The sequence below is a fragment of the Diceros bicornis genome, chromosome 1 (genome assembly GCF_020826845.1).
Source record: "Diceros bicornis minor isolate mBicDic1 chromosome 1, mDicBic1.mat.cur, whole genome shotgun sequence".
In the NCBI taxonomy this organism is placed as follows: Eukaryota; Metazoa; Chordata; class Mammalia; order Perissodactyla; family Rhinocerotidae; genus Diceros; species Diceros bicornis.
In genome coordinates, this window is record NC_080740.1 from 26,491,746 (window position 1) to 26,504,980 (window position 13,235).

Here is a 13,235-nt window from a genome sequence, read left to right on the forward strand (position 1 = left end):
ACCATGGGTAAATGTGTATTATAATAATTTTCCTAGTCCTTCCTCAAAGAGACTTATGCGCATTTACTTAGGGAACTGTGCACTTAGTGAAGATAAATATCCATTTTGAGGATTGTTAGATACAGGATTCACACTAATATTCATACGTGGATGCATACGGTGCTCAGATCTGAACCCAGACAGCCTTCCTCTAGAAAGTCTCTGCTCTGAACCATTACCTTCTATGGTCCTTTGCCAAATGGAGAAAGAAACCTCTCTCTTTTCCTGCCCTTTTTTCCCCCTCTTGCTTTCTCTCCTTCTCAAGAAATATCTTCTTTTTTAGCATCTTGCTGTCATTCTATCTGATCCTGGATTAAGTGGATGTGTGTAGACGTAGGAAAACAAGCAGTCTTGAATAGTGATCTTGGCTCAAGCGCTGCGCTGGGTCTTTTGCACACATTCTATTATTTAAACCTCATATCAACTTATTGAGGTGGGGGTGTTCTCCACGGCAGGAAAGGACTGCATATAATAATGCTTAAGAGTTGAGACCCTTTGCTGCCAAACTACCTGGACTCAAATCCCAGTTCTGTACCTTCTTGGCCTCATGAAAATAATGGCCCCAAGGATTGTACACTTTGAGATTCATTATTCGCATTTTTGAAGTTTTTTTTTAAATATGTAATCCATTCTAAATGCTACATTATTGACAATGCAGACTGAAAGTTACTCTTTCACTGCTTTGCCCAGACCTGCGGCAATCAATAGCAAAAGGGGACCCTTGAGGCAAAAGGGTGCTGTCCTTCTTAAATCAAAGTGTGTGGAAGACAGAAAAATGGCCCCCAAAGATGTCCATGTCCTAATTCCTGGAAACCATGAATGTAATACCTTACATAATCACACTTGCCATTGTGATTAAGGGCACAGAATTTGAGAGAAGAGCCTAGATTATCCAGGCAGGCCCAAACTAATCAAAAGTCCGGAAAAGAAAAGAACCTTTCCTGGTTGAGTCAGAGAAATGAGACATTGCTGGCTTTGAAGATGGAGGAAGGAGACCACAGCCAAAGAATGCAGATGGTCTCTAGAAGCTGGAAAAGGCAAGAAAATGAATTCTCCACTAGAGCCTCCAGAAGGAAAGTAGTCATATCAATGCCTTAATTTTGTCCCAGTGAGACTCATTCAGATTTCTAACCTACAGAACTATAAGAAAATAAATTTGTGCTGTTTTAAGCCACTAAGTTTGTGCTAATTTGTTATAACATCAATGGAAAAATAATGCAAAGTGTTAAAAGATACGACTTCTGAGTTGAGAGCATAACCATGAGCAATCCTAGGGAGGGAAATTTTCACATTTTTTTGGTTTACCTTTAGAATAAACTGAAGTCAAAAAACATAAAATCCTACCAGGCGAGAATGGGCATTACATGCATCCTTTTATATCTGTGTATTTATTGCTCTTTAATTCAGTTATGGGGAAGAATCACTTTCATACTATATATTTTTTGCTTAACTTGCTTGGAAGAAGTGTGTTCAGCTATTATTACCTTTTAAATTTGTCAAAGTTTGGATGTATAAAAAACTGGAAGCGGGGCCGGCGCCATGGCTTAGCGGTTAAGTGCGTGCTCTCCGCTGCTGGCCGCCCGGGGTTCGGATCCCGGCGTGCACCCACGCACCGCTTCTCTGGCCATGCTGAGCTCGCGTCCCATATACAGCAACTAGAAGGATGTGCAGCTATGACGTACAACTATCTACTGGGGCTTTGAGGGAAAAAATAAATAAATAAATAAAATTATTAAAAAAAAAACTGGAAGCATTCTTCTTTAAAATAATTATAAAAATAAGAAACATCAAGGTTCATTTTTAAACTAACTTAAATAGCTACTTACCAATTATATAAAGTGATTTGAAATACACTAACGATACCAGGAAAAACTGCGATATGCATGAAGACATTTATTAGCCGTTTACCATTATCCTGGTTTGTGCTAGACTCTGATCTCTTCAGATTTAATAGTCTTCTGTTGTCCTGATAGAAATGTATCCAATTGTACAGACACAAAATGTGTCTCAGGTCATTAAAGGGAGAAGCACTTACTTTAGCAAATTTTAGTGTGCTCTGCACTCCATTTCAAGTAAAGCTAAAGAATATGCATAAACACAATTTTATTCTTTATGGGAACTTTTTTATTACTATTAAGGTCTCTAGTTATAACTTTCCTAGGCTCCACAGACTCCCTTTCAAAAAATTCTCTTCTGCAATTTTTGTGTGTTATTGTTGTAACAACTTGAAAATAAATCATGACACTTAATGTATAATCTCCCTTCGGTTAATTAAAAACAAACCAGTTTCATGAAAACAAGCTCTTCTCTGAAAAAAATAAAATAAAAACATCACCCAGTATTTAGAGTATTAGCCTTTGTTTCTTTCAAAACTAGAGGGATTTACATGCAATAAAAGAACAAAAAAAGTTTACATTTTTCATTTTTCCTTTTTATGTTTCTGTTTTTAAATTATTTCAAAATGTTATAATAAGTTTTTATTTACAGCAAGGAAAATAGAAGAAATGTTGGAGCAAGAAGTAATTTTTAAATTTAGGTCTGAAAAATTGAGTAGGATTTCAGCAGATGGAGATGAAAAAATTGCAGAAAACAACTTTAAAAATAGATTATGATGATAAGAGTTGCTATTTACTGATTACTTTCTTCCAATAATGCTATTTGCTGTTGTCCTATAACTTCATTATACTTCCTTTTTTTAGGACCCTAGAAGTTAGGTGAAATTATATCTATTTTACAAATTAGGAACCTGAGATTATAATACAAGAGACTACCCCGAATCACCAATCAAATATTTCAACAGTACATATAGCATGCAGAAATTGAATCCAGGTCTACCTAGTAAAGACAATGTTCTTTCCACTGTGAAATATGAAATAATTTGTTACCATTTTGTGTAATGGTTATTTTCTATTGTTTGGCGAGAAGTAGACATTGTGCAATAGTGATATAAAATCTTCCCTTTAAATATAAAAGTGAGTCTATTTTCTAAAAAAAAAATTATGAAGTAAACATGAGTATAAGGTGATATGCAGATCTGGTCAAAATTGTGGTGGTGTCCTCAGCTCAGGAAGTTCGGGCCACACTTCACTACATTATGGCTTTCAAAGCATCCCAGACCCCTTGACATTCAGTGTCCTACGCTAATCACAGTTATATTAAAGCCTAAGCCAGCACCTGAACTCTGAGAAGGAGCCATTTCAGCCTCATAGTCAACCTCACTCCAGTATTAACTCCTGACCCTCCTTGAAAGAAAAGTCTGAAAAACTGAACACGTCCAAAGTTTATAAAACATTGTTCAGGGTGCTACTGCGGATGTCCAAAGAGATCAAACCCTGTCCTACCATTTGGTTTTTCTGTGGACTCTGAAATTTTAAGCACTTTTTGGAGACCCAGAATTCAGGGAAGAGACACTATTATTCTGTATGTCAGTAGTGTTCTGAATCATGGAATCAACAGAGATCATAGACTTTAGATTGCGAGACTCTATCATGAGAAACCTAAGAAAAATATATGATTTTCTTCTTCTTGAGAAGAAAGTGTGATCCTGAAATATCAGTTGACCTCCACATACCGCTTAAGATGAAGTTTTAGAATGTACATCAGATCTACTCAAAAAATCAAAATAAGACTTCAGGCCTTCCTAGGGCTACTCAGTTTCTAGTGTTGTTTTTAAAACAAAATGCAAAAACTGCAGGGCCTTTTCATTACCCACTGGGGAATATAATCTATGGCCCTGAATGCAACCAACGTGAGGCACTTTTTAAATTGTAAAGTAGAAGTGGCTCTGAGTGTAAAGTTGTTCATAACAAGCACACTGACTCAGCTACCACCTGTGGGGTACGCATATTCAGTACCTAAGGGATCGCCTGTACAAATCAAGTCTCTCAGCCTGAATATTTGCACCTGAATGTCACCTAAAAGTGTTCCTTAGTTGCAAATTAGTCTGGGATATTGATAATTCATTCTTACATTATGCCCTTAAATTATGCATCCAGGAATCTTGGATTGTTGGAAAAGAACCCTTACCAACCCCAATGGACATCATAAATGAAAATAATAATTTAGTATTCCACTCCCTCGCTCTCTTTCTATTTCTCCCTTCCTCCATCTCTCTCTCTTTCTCATGCATATGCACATACATACATACTCCTGGGAAAAATAGCTTCTACAGACCAAGAAAAGGAAATCTGATCCCTGGGCAACCAGGTTTCAAATAGCTCATTTTCTAGAGGTTAAACACTTGACACCATTTAGTAAACTGCTACAACCAAGTTTTAAATGGTACCTTCACATTCAAAGAGGCAATAAATTGGCAAAGTATGCATTTCTTTCACAGATTCAGTGAGTACTGCAGTAAACCCTTATCTAATGGCTGAGCTATGCTAATATGACATCTCTGAGGCTAACCTGATTGTGTAGCACATGAATTTCTGAATCATCTGAAAAGATTAGAGGGAAATAGGAGATGTAACTTAGGAAAATAAAATAATTTCAGCCTCAAGTGACTATTTTTCAATAACTTAGAAGGAGTACTATTAAGGTCTCAAATGCATTAGATAACCTTGCGGTCTTGTTTGCCTTATCATTTCACCACAAGACTTCATTGATTAAATTTGAATAACAGTTGGAGATGGACATGTCCTTGGTATTTAGTGAAGTCTAAAAAATAAAGACCTTCCTTAATCTAGAACTAAATCTGTCATTTATAAAAATCTTGATATGAAAAAATAACATTCCAAACTTTAATAATTTTCTGTAGTTCCACTGTTTTCATAAAATACTTTACTTGAGAATGTAATATGAATGTAATATAATGTGTCATGATTTCTGGAAACTTACTAGCCTGAATCCCAATTCAGTGTGTAAAATCTAATTTTTTTCTCATTAAATGATCTCTGAAAAATCTTTAACGAAAATTACTAATTTAATTGGCCTCACAGATGCACCAATCTCTTTATTACAGCAAGAATAACAAGATATGGAATGTAAATTACACTTAACACTGTCAAAGCACTTTTTTTACTTTGATCACTTGATTAAAGTAGTGTTTGCCAGGCTTCTCCACTAAAAAGTCACCCTTTCCCCCTTTGTAATGAATAAGTATTTTGTTAGAAGTTATTTTGAGACTGTAAAAATACCATTCCTAATCATACATTCAATTTATTGGTTTGCTTATATCAGTATAAACACAAGGATATCTATTTTATTCAATGGGTCATGATCCATTACTATCACTATTTAATTTGAGGCTCAAATTTTTCCAGATTTGACCCTTGGAAACCACATCAAAGTGGGCTCCTATGTACTTTCAACATACCCCCATCACTCTTGAACACTTCCTTACTTTATGGTTCAAAAGAAGTTCCAGTCTCATCTAGTACATTCCATATCCTAGCCCTGGCATTTCTTCATGGAACCCTGGTTCCTTTTAGTGGACAAATGTTTAGAAATCAAGTGCATCATGTTGCTAATTGCTATTTGAGTGAAGCTGTTCCCAGTCATTCTCAGGGGAGAGAGCTGGGGAACATATGTAGGTGAAGACATATACATGCATACATGTATACATATACATGCATAACATACATTTACATCAATATTTATTTCCATATACCTTCTTTTGTGCTATTGTCGTTACTTTTACATGTGTTGTAAAACCAAAATGCATTTCTACTTTTTTTTTTTTTTTTTTTTGCTTTACCTACTTTCCTTTTAGAGCAATTAAGAACAAAGAAAATTACTTGTTCTTATTGTTCTACATCATTGCCAACAGTCAGTACTGTCAGATTTTTGGATTTTTGCTGTACAAATAAGTGCGTAATGGTATCTCCCTCCTGTTTTAATTTGAATTCTCTAATGATAAATAATGTTGAGCATCTTTTAATATGCATTTTTGCCATACATATATCTTCTTTGAAGTGTGTTCAAATCTTTTGCCCTTTTTTAATTACTTTCTTATATTTGAGTATTAACAGTTCTTTATAAATTCTGGTTGTGAATCTTTTAACAGATAGATGATATGCAAATATTTTTTCATAGCCTGTTGTTACATCATTCTCTTAACAGTGTCTTTTTTAGAGCAAAAGTTTTTAATTTTGATAAAGTCCAATTTTCCTTTTTTTCCTCTTTCAGGGATAACACATTTTGGTTTTGTGTCTAAAACGGATTTTCACTCGTGCCCCGGGGGGTCACAGAGTTTGCCACTCTTCTCTCAGAAACTAAGGCTTTCATTTCACAAGGGATTGGGGCCCTTAAAGCTTTCCCACAGTACTGGCTGCTCCTCCTCTTCAGGACCCCACCGTGGAGGGAGGCTCTCCCCAGTCTCCAGGTCTACCTCCCACCTTTCTTGTGAGTACCACCCATTGGAAGTTGATGGAGAAGAAGAGCCTGAGAGTGGGTGCAAATTCCCCTTCTGTCTGTGGTGTAAGGAAGGAGTTCTCTCTCACTGTAGCACAGATGCAGCTTTTAGCAATTTGATACAAGGTTTAACTGGATTCTTGCATGCTTGTAAGGTGTCCTGCATCTCATCCTCACACACTATGCACAGTGGGGACTGTTCTTGGGTCCTATACCCTTAAGAGGGACTTATTTCTCATTAGATATCAGGTAACTTGTTTGTCCTGTGACTTCAGGTTTCTGGTGGGTACCAAAAAAAGTTATGGTTTTTTAGTTTATTTAGCTTGTTCTTATATTTGGTTGAGAGTGATTTACTTTTTCCAACTTTCTATATCCCAGGCAGAAGCAGAACTCCAGATAATCTTTTAAATTGTTTTTGCAATTAAACACTCAGTAACTGTAAATTCCTCACATGATTAACCAATCGCGCTATGTGTTTGTGTGTGTACATACATATACATAAGAGCAAAAAGAGGCAAGTTTCCACTTTATTCTAGTAAGTTACAAAGAGGTTAATGAAAATTTTCAAAAACTCTGAAGTGTGACACAATTTATTACACAATGTAGGCTAATTTCATAGTTGATTTATACACTGGCATTTTATATTAGATGCCAGTGAGCATAATGAGATATAAAATTACGGGACTGCATGAAGCTTGTAAAAAGGACAGAAATATACATCAAATGTAAGTTACTGTTCAAGAAAATTGCTGATTACTTGTCCTTTACCCTGGGTTATTAAAGACAAACATTTTCAAGCATAATCTGAGAAAAAGATAGTCTGGGGATCCCATCTCTGCTCTCTCTATATGCCTAATGAACAAATATCAATACTTCATGAATTTTGCTCTTCAAATAGTTCAGAGTGCTTTTGGTATTTTGCCTCATAGCATAAATTTTATAGCTTTGCCCAAGCCAACTACCAAAATAAATAATGTGTCCCTCCAGAAACAAATTTTTTAAAAAAACAAGCCGAAAACCCCTAAGGAAATCAAAAGGAGCCATCAAAATTACAGTGTAACCTTCATTGAAAATGCAGCCAATGATACTAGCAACATCACATTGGCTGTGGATAGCAGGCCAGCAGCAAGATGACTGCAAACTACGGATGTGCCAATTAGAAAACCTGCTGAGAAAGACTCACCTGTCAGAATAGGGGGAAGGGGAAAGAGAGTAGTGAGACCAGTCAGGCTTCCTACGTGAAGATTACAGCGTGGAAAGGCATGCGGATGGTCTCCTGAATCATTCATCACTCGGTGAGTGGGATTCGAGCCATGCTTACAGTGATAGCTTGGTGTAATGCGTCCCTTTGGCTAAAATAAGTTTTTCATCAGATCTATTTTGGGAACTTACAGCTCCTCACTGTGAACACCCCCAGATTTTGTAGGAAATGCTCAGTTTGAATCTTGAGAGAAAAATGAGCATCTTGCCTAGTCACCAAGAACTTTAAACTTAAAATGACATAAACAGCAGGGAAACTATCTTGACTGAGTAGGATTGCACAGCACTTCATCCAGGATGACATAGATCCGTACACAAAACTCACCAAATTCACGAAACAAAACAGAATTTCATTTTTTACCTTCTTAAATTACATATAAAACCTTCACGGAGTTGGCCATTTGTTTTTTCACTTTAGTCCCTATCAATCCTGTGTTTCTTTCCCTCCCACCCTCTCTTTCAAGAAGAATAGAACTTTCTCATGATGAAAAACTCCCCTTTTGTCTCTTATTTTTCCTAAACTTTCCCACATTTCAAACCCTCTTTGTAGTCTATCAGTAAACCCATCATTAATCACTGAACTGATCTTTCCTTGCCAGATATATACACCCCTTTCCACTGCTGTCTTCTTTCGCTCTTCTTCCTTTTTCAGAATGAAACTTTACTTTTGTTTTTTTCCCCCCAGCTCCATAGATTCTCAGTTGTCTGCCTCTTTTGCATATCTACTCAAAGATGCTGATGTTTGAAACTGAAATGAAGCATTGCCTGTATCATTGCTGAGGCAGTTTTAATGAAAACTTTCCTAGAAATTAAAGAGTTAAGCATCAGAAGGAAAAGGCAACAGTGGCGGAGACCAAGACGCTGACTCAATTTACTCTAGTTAAACAATGGATACCAGATATATTTTGTTCAAACCAAATGATTTCAACCTTTACATTACATTGCTAATCAAATAAAATTATTCAGAAAATATAGTATTGGCTAATTAAGCTATTGGGCTTCAAGTTCAACAATGCAGAAAATCCTCTGATAATATTATAACTGGTTTATAGAGACCAGGAAGTCGCTTTATTTTTCTACAAACTCTACCTTCAAACACACTCTGTTCAATCTCTGTTCCCGTTTCCGTGGTCACATTTCATACATATCACATGACTTTTGAGTCATTTTAAGAGATCAAAATCCATGTTCAGCCAGTAAGATTCACCTTCAGGTACTAAAAAATTTCATCCATTCTAAATCAAAACTGTAATCTCCTTTTCAATCCAAAGCTTTCCTCCTCCAATACAAGCCTGAACCATTTGTACCGGATCTATAGTGGGAGAGGAAAAATCTGTTCTTTCCCTTCTGCTTGACGTCTTCCCCCACTATCTTCTGGCTTTTCTAGAGCCCATGAGAAGTTTAGAGAAACCAGGTGAAATTTTATATTTGCATTTCTCTCTTCCTGACTCACACTGAATGACCTCCCACGTCCCTCCGTATGACAGGTGTAAAAACGTGAGCTTTTCTGTGCGGCACAGGTGGAGTTCCTTGGAGGCCCTGTGAGGACTCGGGCCTTTCCCATTTTCTAGATAGGGGGCCATTACACGTAGGCTGCAGTCCTGTTATCCATCCCTGCTCAATTCTTACTCCCCGAAGTATACAATGCAGCCTTTTATTTTTGAATTCTCCTTGCCCCAGCATGCTACGATATTGCTTTTAATTTACTGTCTTTGCCAGTGAGAATGGAGGACAGTGGCAGTCCTTTTCCATTGTGTCAGCTGATGCCAGTGGCTTTCCTATTTTTAAACCCCATGCCAGTTCTTTGTTTATTAATGTTTGTGATTCTCCCATATAAATAAAGTGTACCAAACATAAAGGAGTGATACTCCCCAAAATACGGGCATATTCTAAAGAAGTAAAAATTGGTTATTCTCAGATAAACCATTGCTATAAATATCTGCATAGTTGATCAGGATCAGCCTCCTTTCCTTTCTTATGAAAGCATTTTATTAATGTCCATTTGCAAGACATCTGGAAATAAGACTAAATTCTCCAACTCCTTACAATCTAAATCTATCCTTCCAGGATACTAAGAATGCTAGCAATGTCAAAAAGTTTCTTTTTTTTGACAATATCAAATATGAACACACAATAACAAATTCCCCTTACCTAAGCAAATTTACTCTGCTTGTCATTTTCACATCTTTTACTTTGTAACTGACCAGCTAAGAACCTGAATGTCAGTTCTATTCAGAATAATGAATTTGAAATTGCCAGTGACAAAAGCTCCTATTGTCGACTTCTGTTTATAAAGGAAAAAGTAATAGAGGGCAGTGGATTTTATAGACCTGACACTGAAGCTTTTCATCATTGTAGACTCAAAACATTGTAGAAAACAAAAATGCCAAATAATTCACACGTAGGCAAACACAGGCCACACAAGAGGAATCAAAGTCTATGCATACAATATTTTTCTATTTAAATGGATCTTTACACATTCTGGAGTTTGTCTAAAGTGCCAGACTCCACACAACCAGGTACATACACATAAATGTCATTTGCATACCATGTGGAACACATTGTTAACAAAAATTTAGCTTTGTATATCCTATTAGTTTATAAAATACTACATCAAAGAGAAGGCTGTCTTGAAGGAGGGGATGTGATCCAGAGCTCCCTCAAAGGTAAAACTGACCCAGGGAAAACCACATCATATTAATCCCTCTTCCCCACCCACACTATTCCTTACTGGAGAGGCCAAGTTGAAACAAACAGATATAACCTTGAAGAGATAAACATGCACACACAAATATAGAGAAAACTCTGGGAATATCCTGGTGTTCTTTATACCTTTCGTTTGCTCCTCCAAGTTAATTCTCCAAACTTCTGCACTGTGTCTTTTTGCTCCAGGACGAGGACCTGAATAGAAGACATCATAGACTGCCCCCCATGCCCTTTGCCCTTCTGTTTGGTTGGGCAAATTGAGAGCCCAGCAGAATACTGGAGGGAAGCATGGGGCAGAGCAATAAAAGGGTAGTCAGGATATTTATTCTCCAGCTCCCTCTATGAGAAATCACCTTGGATTGGCAGTACCCTCTACCCCAACTGAAGGTCACAGCTTCCCTCAAGGTGGCTCCTCTCCACAAGGCTGTCTTCTTCCAGGTTATAGAAATCACTCCTTTCCCTTGTGTCTTCAGGTCAAGAGTGATAACAGGTGTTATTGACCCCAGGATACAACCTTGTGCCACTTTTAAAAATATTTCCTTTATTAAACCAGTCTTGAATTGTGCTATTTGGAGTGTGTCACTGTGTCCTGCTGGAGCTCTAGGTGATAGGCATGACAGTAGACAACATACCTGCTTCATTCCCCACCATACACAAAGTAGTTTGAATGACTCATGACAGGGGCACATAACCACGGCACGGCTTGATGAGTGGTGTGTAGGTCCACGCCCGGGATCCAAACTGGTGAACCCCAGGCTGCTGAAAAGGAGTGTGAACTTAAGCACTATGCCACCAGGCCAGCCCCAGGTTTATCTGCTTTTGTGTTCCCTCCCTTGGTGATTACCTGGGAGAGGCATTTAGACTAATTGTAGTGTCTCTCTCCCTTAGGTCTCCTCTCCAACATCTCACCTGGACTCTTAAAATAGCTTTGACTACTTTGTTTTGATTTTAGATCCCCTACAATTCATTCTTTGTACAGTAGTCAGGTTTATTTCTCTAAAAATGCATCTCTTACCCTAGTAGCTCCCATGCTCCTCACAGGCTTGTAGATCAAGCCCAAACTCTTGAACGTGGCATATAAAATTTGCCATCTCTAGTTCTAGCATCCTCTTTAGACTCATCTATCAAATCCTTAATGTGAACCGTCAGACTCTGTCCCAGTCACACTGAAGCAGTTCCTTTCTCCAAATGTACCATGTGTTCTCTCTCGTGATCTGGCCCACATGCTGTTTGTTCTTTTTTCCTTCCCTCAATATTTGCCAGAATACTTCCCACACATTCTTCTAGACCCAAAACAAGCATCATCTTATTCTAGAATCGATGGCCTTTCAGGAGCCTCCTCAGCTCCCACAACACCCCATGCTTCCATTTCTTAGGACATTTCTCACCTTGAATTGCAATTTACTGTTTACTATCTCCTTTCAATATTTAATATATGCCTGGCATACATAAAGTGCACAATAAATACTTGTTCAAAGGATGAATGAATGAATCATCAATCAATATGACCAATATGAGCATAATTGCTACTTGATTCAAATCCTGTTTTCTGATGCTGCTAACTTGAGTATCCCAAAGACTCTTCACTCTGACAATAATCTGACATATCTCTTCCAAAATAAAGAATGTTGAGTAGAGTGGAGACATGTTCTTGGATCAAATATGCTCTGGAAGCATATAAAGAGAAAATATTCTAAAAGTAGATTAGTGATCATGGAGGAAAATGAGTAAGATTTATCGAATGACAAAGTTCAAAACTCCCTGTCTTTATAACACTTTGGATATACTAGTTCCCTATTATATATTCCCTATAGAAATCTGACATTTGACATTTTTTAGGTACTATTAAAGTTTTGAATCAGAGATTTTGTTTTTATTGCTTCAACATAAAGTGATTGGCTAATATGACTGAAAAGGGAATTTATTAAAAAATTGTTAGGTAACTCAGAGCATCAGAGAGAATAACAAAAGATCCAAATTGGGTAAGAAGACAAAGGCAGGGATGCTGCTAAGGTCAAGGATGCTGTTGTTGCTAAACATTCTCATGTAGGCCACCACCAGTGGAAGGCATGAACTCCAATCATTTTTTCTTTTCTCCGTCTATTGATCATGTGCAGAGCATCTGGATTTACATTCTAAGATTTTGACAGTGGGGAGGCATAATTCTCTAAAAGGAAATCAAATGCCATTTGCAACAGGATGGTGTCTAAATGCTGAGGTAAGGATACGAAATCACTATGTGAACCACGGTTCACAAGGATACATAGCCTCTTCACTATGGGAAGAATAATTTTAAAATGTGTTTTGGGTCACAAAATTCCACTAATCCAGATCTAAGTTACTATACCAAAACTAAAAGTAAAAACTCCCTTGAATATTTAAATCTATTTAATGATTTGTTTGTAATACAAAACAGACATTTTAACTTTTTAAAGAATTTTTCTTCTATTTAAATATTTTAAGACTATTTTCTTTTTCCCCCTATAGGAGCCTGTTTCACTGGAAGAACACAGCTAATCCAAGGGGAAGCTCAATGGAATAAATCGATTTGATACAGTAAAGAAATATCACATTATAGGAACTGTTCAGAAAAGCAACTAATCAATAAAGTAGGATGCACTTATTCTGTCGTTACTATCGTGATGCGCAAACTAAACAGCATGCTTTTTGTTGTTGTTGCTGTTTCATGTAGCTTGCAGCACCTGACTGTAGAATTATAGGCTGTCTACCCAGGACATATGTCTAATCTCAAAATAAACTGATCACACACAGCTTGTGCCTTTTGTTTTGGTTCCCTTTAATATCAATTACTATGACTGTCGGTGTGACACAATTTTAGCACAAAGATTATAAGATTATACCTGGCTGTATATCAC